General features: G+C 46.0%; 1 long non-coding RNA gene across 1 annotated transcript; it reads right to left on the minus strand.

The window, feature by feature from the left end:
* Window positions 1-465: 465 nt before the first annotated feature.
* LOC143781077 (uncharacterized) lies at window positions 466-9744 on the minus strand. Its single transcript, XR_013216532.1, has 4 exons — window positions 9689-9744; window positions 1726-1773; window positions 691-753; window positions 466-574 (listed from the first exon to the last, which is right to left on the minus strand). It is a non-coding gene; the product is annotated as an uncharacterized LOC143781077 (long non-coding RNA).
* Between the last annotated feature and the right edge of the window lie 2360 nt (window positions 9745-12104).

A 12104-nucleotide genomic window follows, 5' to 3' on the forward strand; every position in this document is an offset into this window, starting at 1 on the left:
TCAGAACTTTATTAACCCCTTCATGATCCAGCCTATTTTGACCTTAATGACATGGCCATTTTTTGCAATTCTGACCAGTATCCTTTTATGAGGCAATAACTCAGGAACGCTTCAACGGATCCTAGCGATTCTGAGATTGTTTTTTCGTGACATATTGGGCTTCATATAAAGGAAGTGCACACGTCACTCAAGGTGTTCCTTAGTGGTGCACAAGTCAGGTTTCCAGCCCGTCAATAGATAATAACAAATCACTTGGCACTCAGAGGTTCTTTTGCAAGATGAAATTGAACATTTCATTGATTTGTGCATCCAGTTCAAAGATTTTAAAAGTTTTCGGTCTAATCACAAGACCTACATCAGAAACATCTTTAACAAAACTGAAATATATGCAAAATCACATGGAGATTTAGCGAGAAGAATCGAATGATGCACAATCAGAATAAAACATGAGAACATCGTCAATTCTGTTCAAGATCAAATACATCACATGATATATAAAAAAGGTGACAACCGTGGCAGTCAGGAAAAATCCAGGCTGGTGCTGATGGAAGTTTCAATCATGGGAGGCTATAAGCTGTGAGCGTGGATAAGGAAAAGAAAAAATAGAATAGAAGGTAAAACATGACATGGACATTGAGCCCTGTAGAAGGACTACAGATGTGAATGCAGCCTAAATGCCCCGAAGGATACTGAGTAGGAGGATTTTCAGGGCGCTCGGCCATAGCGCTAGGAGTGTAAGTGCAGAGTGAATACCTATAATAGAGATGTGGCATCATAAGTTATTAATGTAAACGCCAGTGCCGATCCTGGGTATCGAGCTGCAAAGGAACATGTCAGCACGTGACAAAAACCAATACATAAAAAGGAGCCACCATATAAATAAAAGGATGTCATTATAAGATACAGAGCCCGTGAATAGAGTTCTACTGCTGAGGTGTGGGTCATAATGCGTGCGCCAGACATAGCACTGTAAATGGTACCTGGAAGCAATTAGCACGGTATAGGGGCCAGAAGGCCTGCGCATAGATGTACCCGGGAAAATTGCACCTGGGGAGTCTGAAAAGGGGAGGAAAAATTATAAATATAAACAGGGGGAGGTGTAATGGATGCCATGCAAACTGGTAAAAAAATGGGAGTACTCTTAAATTACCTCAAGGGTCCTGGAGAATATATTGGAGGTGAGGCGCAGAGGGAGGGCGAGGAATCGCAAGGAGAGATGGCGCTGAGAAGACAAATGCACAGGGGGACGGTGCCCTCAATATCGTGCAAAAGGCATAGGCTATCATGCGTGCTCTCTCTGATTACCTTATATTACCAGGTCCATGGCGCTGAGCTGCAGGAGAGATGGTGATCCCGGGGGCCGCTGTGTGACAGCGGTACTTCCGGGTATAAATGCGCCCCGGACGTGGGTCATGTGACCTGCCGCATCATCGTGGTCACGTGACTGCGGCTGCAAGAGCCGCGCCTGCGCAGACACAACTTTGAGCTGTAGTCCTCAGAGAATGAATGAGTACCTGGAGCATGCGCAAAGACTGAACTGGGAGGCACTATAATACTGTAGAGGGCAGAGGGCCTGACTGCAGAGAACTGGGCAGAAATATAAGATGGCTAAAATAATGAAAGCGTGGACGCAGATTGTGTGAGGGTGGTGATAATGCACGTGTATTGGAGAAATAAAGGAAATATCCATAGGGGGGACATAATGATAACGCATATATACTCTACCATGTGAAGTGCCAAAAGTGCCCCGTGCGTGACGTGACATTAACGATTCTAAAAGAGAACAACAAACAACATAATTAGGCAAAAAACGCAGAATATCCTGATGGGCAAAATATCACATTAAACGAGAGCATCTCATTTATGCAAGCAACATGTTATAGAAAAGCTGAAACATCATAATCCCTATTTAAAGGGAACCTGTCACCCCGTTTTTTGAAGATGAGCTAAAAATAGAGTTAAATAGGGGCAGAGCTGGGCGTTACATTAGTGTCTTTGTGTGCCTTTATTACCCACCTATGCTGCCGAAATACCTTTGTAAAGTCGCCGTTTTCTGCTGTCACTCACGCTGGTCTGGTCCTATGGGCGTGGTGACTGCGCTGTTTCTCCCCCAGATCAGGCTCATCATTACGTTGGTGGCGTAGTGGTGTGCGCATGTCCAAAGAGAATATCCACTGCCCAGGAGATGAAAAACAGCGCGATCTGCGCTATTCAGCCGTTTACCGGTGGGCGCGGCCATCTTTCCTGTGGCCGCGCGTGCGCAGATGGAGCGCTCTGCTGCCCGGGGCTTCAGGAAAATGGCCGCCGCGATCTCCATGTGCGCACTCCCGGAATCCCGCGGACATTTTCCTGAAGCCCCGGGCAGCAGAGCGCTCCATCTGCGCATGCGCGGCCACCGAAAGATGGCCGCGCCCACGGTAAATGGCTGAATAGCGCAGATCGCGCTGTTTTTCATCTCCTGGGCAATGGATATTCTCTTTGGACATGCGCACACCACTACGCCACCAACGTAATGATGAGCAGGATTCTGGGGGAGAAACAGCGCTGTCACCACGCCCATAGGACCAGACCAGCATGAGTGACAGCAGAAAACGGCGACCTTACAAAGGTATTTCGGCAGCATAGGTGGGTAATAAAGGCACACAAAGACACTAATGTAACGCCCAGCTCTGCCCCTATTTAACGCTATTTTTAGCTCATCTTCAAAAAACAGGGTGACAGGTTCCCTTTAATCCCTTTGGCTCTATGGTCTGTAAAGTAAAGATCCAGAACGCTTCCCTTCTTTTAAGTGTTTTGATGCGATTCTGGCCTCTCCTCGGGGGATCTTTCTGCTCGAGAACCTGGTACCTTAGTTGGGAGATATTATGATTTTTTTCAAGGAAGTGGTGTGGAAGGGGAAGGTGGGTTTTTTTGCATCGGATGGTGGATTTATGTTGGGACACCCTGTCCCGAACAGCTTGCGTGGTTTTCCCCACATACACCAGGCCACATGGGCATTTAATCAAGTAGATAACGAATGCAGATTTGCATGTGTAAAAGCCCCTAATTGGAATGGCTTTGCCTGTTTGGGGGTGGAACATCTAGGGGCCCTTTTGCACATTGCTGCACTGAAGGCAGTTGAGACAAGGAAAGGTACCCTGTCTCTGGGTCTGCAGAAAGGACTGCCTCGAAAGGGTCATGCCTGGGCCCACATCTGCTTTCACCAATCTATCTTTCAAATTCTTGGCACTTCTAAAACACAAAAGAAATGGTAATTTGAATTCCAGAATTTGTGGATAACTTTTCGTCAGTATATTCCAATGTCTCCTGATGGTGGATTGTACTAGGCCAGAGAACCGGTGAAAGGTAGTGACAAAAGGAATTCTCTTACAGCCATCATTGGATTTCCTAGATGTCATGTTTTGTTTGGCCTTTGTGAGCACCCCATGTGGGTAACCCCTGTTGGAAAATTTGCGTTCCATCTCGGTCAATCTTACTTTCTTAATGTTCTCATCAGAGACAATCCTGTCAACCCTTTGAAATTGTGACTTTGGAATGGAGTTTTTAATGGACTTGGGGTGACAGCTGCTAAAATGTAGCAGACCATTCCGGTCCGTGGGCTTAGTAAATAAGTCAATGGCAAGAGTGCCCCCCCTCTCTTTATAAATTTAAGTGTCAAGGAAACTGATCCGATTTTTGTCGTACTGTATGGAAAATTTTAATTCAGGCCAAATGTTGTTGATATGGCTATCAAACAGCAGGAGTGATTCGATTGGTCCATCCCAAATACAAAAAATATCATCTACGGTATATATCTTTGCCAGATTTTACAGTGATCAATGAACAGAGGATGACTATAGACAAAATAATTTTCAAAAGCTGCCATATAGGCAATAGCGTACGGGGGCGCTACATTTGAGACAATTGCTGTGCCCTGCTGCTGGACATAGAAGGTGTCTTGGAACATAAAGTAATTATCTTTAAGTACCATATCTAAAAGATCAGCACAAAAATGTTGGAATTTAATATCAACCCCAGCTTCACTCAGGAGTCTATCTGTGACCAACAATCCTTTCTCATGGGTTATGGACGTATATAAGCTATTTACCTCCCAAGTGATCAGGAAGGATGTGGGGGATAGAGGGCCCAGGGATCTGATGACTCTGTTGAAATCATTGGTATTTAGCAGGAAGGACTGGGTGGTTTTGACCATAGGTGTGAGGATTTTTTCTAACACAATGGCTAATGGTGATAAGATAGAGTCTGTCAGAGAAACAATGGGCCTTCCCGGAGGTTTAACCAGTCTTTTGTGTATCTTAGGTAAAGGTACCATCACACTCAGCAACTTTCCAACGAGAACGACAGCGATCCGTGACGTTGCAGCGTCCTGGATAGCGATCTCATTGTGTTTGACACGCAGCAGCGATCAGGATCCCGCTGTGATATCGCTGGTCGGAGCTAGAAGTCCAGAACTTTATTTCGTCGCTGATCACCCGCTGTCATCACTGGATCGGCGTGTGTGACACCGATCCAGCGATGTGTTCACTTGTAACCAGGGTAAACATCGGGTTACTAAGCGCAGGGCCGCTACTTAGTAACCCGATATTTACCCTGGTTACCATTGTAAAAGTTAAAAAAAAAAACACTACATACATACAGAGAGCTTCCTGCACTGACTGTGTCAGAACTGGCCGTAAAGCACCGGCCGTAAAGCAGAGCACAGCGGTGACGTCACCGCTGTTACTGCCGGCGCACCGCTGACACATTCAGTGCAGGGAAGCTCTTGGCAGCAGCGCAGCATTAGCAAGCGCTCCTGCCGAAAGCAGTTTTAACCCTGTGGACGCCGGCGGGGGACGTGACAGACATCAGAATGTGAGTATGTAGTGTTTGTTTGGTTTTTTTTACTTTTACAATGGTAACCAGGGTAAATATCGGGTTACTAAGCGCGGCCCTGCACTTAGTAACCCGATGTTTACCCTGGTTACCCGGGTGCTGCAGGGGGACTTCGGCATCGTTGAAGACAGTTTCAACGATGCCGAAGTCGTTCCCCTGATCGTTGGTCGCTGGAGAGAGCTGTCAGTGTGACAGCTCCCCAGTGACCACACAACGACTTACCAACGATCACGGCCAGGTCGTATCGCTGGTCGTGATCGTTAGTAAGTAGTGTTGAGCATTCCGATACCGCAAGTATCGGGTATCGGCCGATACTTGCTGTATCGGAATTCCGATACCGAAATCCGATACTTTTGTTGTATCGGGAATCGGTATCGGGACCATATTAATGTGTAAAATAAAGAATTAAAATAAAAAATATTGATATACTCACCTCTCCGACGCAGCCTGGACATCACCGCTTGTAACCGGCAACCTGCTTTGTTTAAAATGAGTGCGTTCAGTACCTTCCATGACGTCACGGCTTCTGATTGGTCGCGTGCCGCTCATGTGACCGCCACGCGACCAATCACAAGCCGCGACGTCATCCCTCAGGTCCTAAATTCCCTTCTAGGAATTTAGGACCTGAGGGATGACGTCACGGCTTCTGATTGGTCGCGTGGCGGTCACATGAGCGGCACGTGACCAATCAGAAGCCGTGACGTCATGGAAGGTACTGAACGCGCTCATTTTAAACAAAGCAGGCTGCCGGTTACCAGCGGTGATGTCCAGGCTGCGTCGGAGAGGTGAGTATATCAATATTTTTTATTTTAATTCTTTATTTTACACATTAATATGGTTCCCAGGGCCTGAAGGAGAGTTTCCTCTCCTTCAGGCCCTGGGAACCATCAGGGATACCTTTCCAATACTTGAGTCCCATTGACTTGTATTGGTATCGGGTATCGGATTAGATCCGATACTTTGCCGGTATCGGCCGATACTTTCCGATACCGATACTTTCAAGTATCGGACGGTATCGCTCAACACTATTAGTAAGTCGTTTAGTGGAACGGTACCTTAAGGCCGGCCTCACACTAGCGAGTTTTACGGACGTATGAGCGCATAAACTACGTCCGTAAAACTCGCAAAATAAACTGCACAATTATTCTCAATGGGGCTGCTCCTATTAGCCGTATATTACGGTTCAGTATTATACGGCTTTCTACGGCCGTACAAAATCGCAGCATGCTGCGTTTGTCACCGTATTGCACAAAAAAATCGCCAATGAAAGTCTATGGGGGCGAGAAAAATACGGATTCCACCCTGACCAGCAGTGTGACTTGCGAGAAATACGCAGCGGTGTTAGTGAAAAGTCGGTAATTCAATTGCCGGCTTTTCATTTCTCCTGCACAAACCCGACAGGATATGAGACATGGTTTACATACAGTAAACCATCTCATATCCCCTTTTTTTTTGCATATTCCACACTACTAATGTTAGTAGTGTGTATGTGCAAAATTTCAGCGCTGTAGCTGCTGAAATAAAGGGTTAAATGGCGGAAAAAATTGGCGTGGGCTCCCGCGCAATTTTCTCCGCCAGAGCGGTAAAGCCAGTGACTGAGGGCAGATATTAATAGCCAGGAGAGGGTCCATGGTTATTGGCCCCCCCGTGGCTAAAAACATCTGCCCCCAGCCACCCCAGAAAAGGCACATCTGGAAGATGCGCCTATTCTGGCACTTGGCCACTCTCTTCCCACTCCCTGTAGCGGTGGGATATGGGGTAATGAAGGGTTAATGCCACCTTGCTATTGGAAGGTGACATTAAGCCAGATTAATAATGGAGAGGCGTCAATTATGACACCTATCCATTATTAATCCAATTGTTTGAAAGGGTTAAAAAACACACACACACATGATTTAAAAGTATTTTAATGAAATAAACACAGCGGTTGTTGTAATAATTTATTGTTCTCTCAATCCATCAGGAACACCCTCGCTTGGAAAAATAATAAACGCACAAGATACATACCTTCTGGTGAACCGTCTCGTCCCACGAAGTAATCCATCTGAAGGGGTTAACTAATATTACAGGCAGGAGCCCTGCTAAATGCAGCTGTGCTCCGTGCCTGTAATCCCCGGCGAATGAATGAAATGTAGGTCATTGACCTACATTTCCCTCAGTCGCGGTGATGCGCCCCCTGGTGGATGTCCTCATATGACCTGGAGCGTGGGAAAAAGTTCCCAGGCTACAGTTCATGAGAACATCCAGCAGAGGGCGCCTCACCGCGACTGAAGGAAATGTAGGTCAATGACCTACATTTCATTCATTCGCCGGGGATTACAGGCACGGAGCACCGCTGCATTTAGCAGGGCTCCTGCCTGTAATATTAGTTAACCCCTTCAGATGGATTACTTCGTGGGACGAGACGGTTCACCAGAAGGTATGTATCTTGTGCGTTTATTATTTTTCCAAGCGAGGGTGTTCCTGATGGATTGAGAGAACAATAAATTATTACAACAACCGCTGTGTTTATTTCATTAAAATACTTTTAAATCATGTGTGTGTGTTTTTTTAACCCTTTCAAACAATTGGATTAATAATGGATAGGTGTCATAATTGACGCCTCTCCATTATTAATCTGGCTTAATGTCACCTTCCAATAGCAAGGTGGCATTAACCCTTCATTACCTCATATCCCACCGCTACAGGGAGTGGGAAGAGAGTGGCCAAGTGCCAGAATAGGCGCATCTTCCAGATGTGCCTTTTCTGGGGTGGCTGGGGGCAGATGTTTGTAGCCACGGGGGGGCCAATAACCATGGACCCTCTCCTGGCTATTAATATCTGCCTTCAGTCACTGGCTTTACCATTCTGGCGGAGAAAATTGTGCGGGAGCCCACGCCAATTTTTTCCACCATTTAACCCTTTATTTCAGCAGCTACAGCGCTGAAATTTTGCACATACACACTACTAACATTAGTAGTGTGGAATATGCAAAAAAAAAGGGGATATGAGATGGTTTACTGTATGAAAACCATGTCTCATATCATGTCGGGTTTGTGCAGGAGAAATGAGAAGCCGGTAATTGAATTACCGGCTTTTAACACATATCGCGCTGAATGAAATCTAAATACAGAATATATATATATGTGTCTCAATGACATATATATATATATATATATATATATATATATGTACTGTATATATGTTTTCCCGAACATTTGAGCACATAAATCCATTAGATGTCGGTTTTGCAAGCCTGCGCGAAAATCTCGCAGTACGGATGCCATACGGATTACATACGGAGGATGCCATGCGCAAAATACGCTGACACACCCTGACTACGGATCAATATTTTGGGAACATTTCTCCGTATTACGGCCGTAGTACGGACGTATAATACGTGGCGTATTGTCTTACGCCCAGTGTGAGGCCGGCCTAAGATGTAAAATATTGGAGTGATGGGATCTGTTTTGGTGAGAAAATCCCTCATCTTACTGTCGATGGTGCCTGCCTGGAGATGAAAATCTAAAACTGGTTTAATTTTTTGAGCTATCCGACTTAAGGTACCTTTACACTAAGCGACGCTGCAGCGATACAGACAATGATGCCGATCGCTGCAGCGTCGCTGTTTAGTCGCTGTGTGGTCGCTGGAGAGCTGTCACACAGACGGCTCTCCAGCGACCAACGATGCCGAAGTCCCCTGGTAACCAGGGTAAGCATCGGGTTACTAAGCGCAGGGCCGCGCTTAGTAACCCGATGTTTACCCTGGTTTCCAGCGTAAATGTAAAAAAAACCAAAACACATACATTCCGGTGCCCGGCGTCCGCTTCCCTGCACTCCTCCTGCATCCTGTGTCAGCGCCGAACATCTTCGGCATCTCCCACAGAGCACAGCGGTGACGTCACCGTTCTGCTTTACGGCCGGCACTTACACAGGATGCAGGAGGAGTGCAGGGAAGCGGACGCCGGGCACCGGAATGTGAGTATGTGTTTTTTTTTTTTACATTTACGCTGGTAAACAGGGTAAACATCGGGTTACTAAGCGCGGCCCTGCGCTTAGTAACCCGATGTTTACCCTGGTTACCAGTGAAGACATCGCTGGATCGGTGTCACACACACCGATCCAGCGATGACAGCGGGAGATCCAGCGACAAAATAAAGTTCTGGACTTTCAGCAACAACCAGCGATATCACAGCAGGATCCAGATCGCTGCTGCCTGTCAAACACAACGATATCGCTAGCCAGGACACTGCAACGTCACGGACCGCTAGCGATATCATTTAGTGTGAAGGTACCTTTAGTGGATTGTGTGGTATTTTGTTGTAGACTGAAGTGTCATTAAGCTGTCTGAACACTTCCTCTAGATAATAAGATTTATCCATGATCACAGTAGCCCCGCCCTTATCTGCTGGTTTTATTATCAGTGTTTTGTCAGAGGATAGCTGTTCAAGAGATAACCTCTCAGATTGTGTGAGATTAGTGTGATAATGAAACTTCCCCCGATCCACCTCTCGAATGAATAGGTGAATGTCCCTTTCAAGGAAACAAATGTTTCTACTTGTGGATTGTCCCTTGGTGGCATGTAAGAGCTGGAAGTCCATAGCCCCAGACCCCGGAGTTCGAGTAAAGGGGTGATACCCTGACGTGATGGGTCCAACACAGGTGGCTGTTCTGAAAAGTGGTCTGAGGTTGCGATAGAACCTCTGTAGGTCCATGCCAAGTTCAAAAGAGTTGAATTTATACATAGGGCAAAAGGACAAGCCCTTTTGAAGCAAAGATAGTTGATGCGTGTCCAGATTCTTGGAGGAAATATTGATCACCAGTGGGAGGTCCTTACCTGAGATCCGGTTGACATCTGGTTTCTGGACTCCCCGCCTCGTCTTCCGTTTTGTCGACCCCGGCTGTTCCTTAAAAAAGTGTGGGAAGTAGAAATATTTGAAGTGCTGGGCCTGCTGTCGGTTGAACAAGAAGAGCTTAGGGAGCTTCATTGGGCTTTATTGGGCTTCATGTTAGTGGTAAATGTAGGTCGATAATTTCTGCATTTATTTGTGAAAAAAACTGGGCGAAAATTTTGAAAATTTTGCAATTTTCCAATTTTGACTTTTTATTCTGTTAAACCAGAGAGTTATGTGACACAAAATAGCTAATTAATAACATTTCCCACATGTTTACTTTACATCAGCACAATTTTGGAAACATTTTTTTTTGCTAGGAAGTTATAACCCCCAAGTGCTTCACCGAAATTTATAACACAGAGCCGTGAAAATAAAAAATATTTTTTCTTTCCTCAAAACTGATTTTTTAGCCCATAATTTTTTATTTTCCCAAGGGTAACAGGAGAAATTGGACCCCAATTGTTGTTGTCCAGTTTGTCCTGAGTACGCTGATACCCCACATGTGGAGGTAAACCACTGTTTGGGCGAACGGCAGGGCTCGGAAGGGAAGGCACGCCATTTGGCTTTTTGAATGGAAAATTAGCTCCAATCGTTAGCGGACACCATGTCGTGTTTGGAGAGCCCCTGTGTGCCTAAACATTGGATCTCCCCCACAAATGACCCCATTTTGGAAACTAGACCTCCCAAGGAACTAATCTAGATGTGTGGTGAGCACTTTGAACCCCCAAGTGCTTCACAAAAGTTTATAACACCGAGCTGTGAAAATAAAAAATAATTTTTCTTTTCTCAAAAATGATTTTTAGCCCAGAATTTTTTATTTTTACAAGGGTAACAGGAGAAATTGGACCCCAAAATTTGTTGTCCAGTTTGTCCTGAGTATGCTGATACCCCATATGTGGGGGTAAACCACTGTTTAGGCACACGATGGGGCTTGGAAGGGAAGTTGTGACGTTTTGAAATGCAGACTTTGATGGAATGATCTGCGGGCGTCATGTTGTGATTGCAGAGCCCCTGATGTGCCTAAACAGTAGAAACCCCCCCACAAGTGACCCCATTTTAGAAACTAGACCCCCTAAAGGTACTTATTTAGATGTGTGGTGAGCGCTTTGAACCCCCAAGTGTTTCACAGAAGTTTATAAAGCAGAGCCGTGAAAATAAAAAAATATTTTTCTTTCCTCAAAAATAATTTTTTAGCCCAGAATTTTTTATTTTCCCAAGGGTAACAGGAGAAATTTGACCACAATAGCTGTTGTCCAGTTTCTCCTGAGTACGCCGCTGATACCCCATATGTGAGGGTAAACCACTGTTTGGGCACACGTCGGGGCTCGGAAGGGAAGTAGTGACGTTTTGAAATGCAGACTTTGATAGAATGCTCTGCGGGCGTCATGTTGCGTTTTCAGAGCCCCTGATGTGCCTAAACAGTAGAAACCCCCCCACAAGTGACCCCATTTTGGAAACGAGACCCCCCAAAGGAACTTATCTAGATGTTTGTTGAGCACTTTGAACCCCCAAGTGCTTCACAGAAGTTTACCTGGATCCAGCAGTCAGACACCACCGCTGCTGCTGCTCTCTCATTTGGTGGACTACACTTTTCTCATACCCCAAGATCAGACAACAGAGCAGGTGGAGGCGTTGGTCTGCTCCTTTCACCCAAATGTACCTTCCAAGTTATCCCCCAAGTACCCTCACTTGTATTTCCTTCCTTTGAGGTCCATGCTGTCAGATTCTACGTCCCCTTCTCCATGCGAGTGGCGGTGGTGTATCGTCCTCCCGGCCCCTTTCACCAGTTCCTGGATCATTTTGCCACCTGGCTTCCACACTTTCTCTCTTATGACACCCCCACCCTCATCATGGGTGATTTCAATATCCCAATTGCTTCTCCCCTCTCCCCATCTGCTTCTCACCTTTTATCTCTAACCTCCTCTTTCGGCCTCTCGCAGCATACTAACTCTCCAACACATGATGATGGAAACTCCCTTGATTTGGTCTTCTCCCGGCTTTGCTCACTGGATGATTTCACAAACTCCCCTCTCCCGCTCTCTGACCACAACCTTCTTTCATTCTCTATCAAGAACTGCCATCCCGCTCAGGTCATCCCCACTTTCCACACTTATAGAAACATACAGGCCATTAACACCCAGAAACTTATGAAGAACTTGCAGTCTTCATTGGCCCCAATCTCCTCCATCTCTTGTCCTGATTCTGCTCTGAAGCATTACAATGAAACCCTGCAAAGTGCCCTGGAAGAAGCTGCACCTCCTATACATAGAACAACTCGACACAGACGGCGACAACCGTGGCACACGCTGCAAACACGTTTCCTGCAGCGGTGCTCCAGGTGCGCCGAACGTCTGTGGA

The sequence above is a fragment of the Ranitomeya variabilis genome, chromosome 6 (assembly GCF_051348905.1).
Source record: "Ranitomeya variabilis isolate aRanVar5 chromosome 6, aRanVar5.hap1, whole genome shotgun sequence".
Taxonomy (NCBI): Eukaryota; Metazoa; Chordata; class Amphibia; order Anura; family Dendrobatidae; genus Ranitomeya; species Ranitomeya variabilis.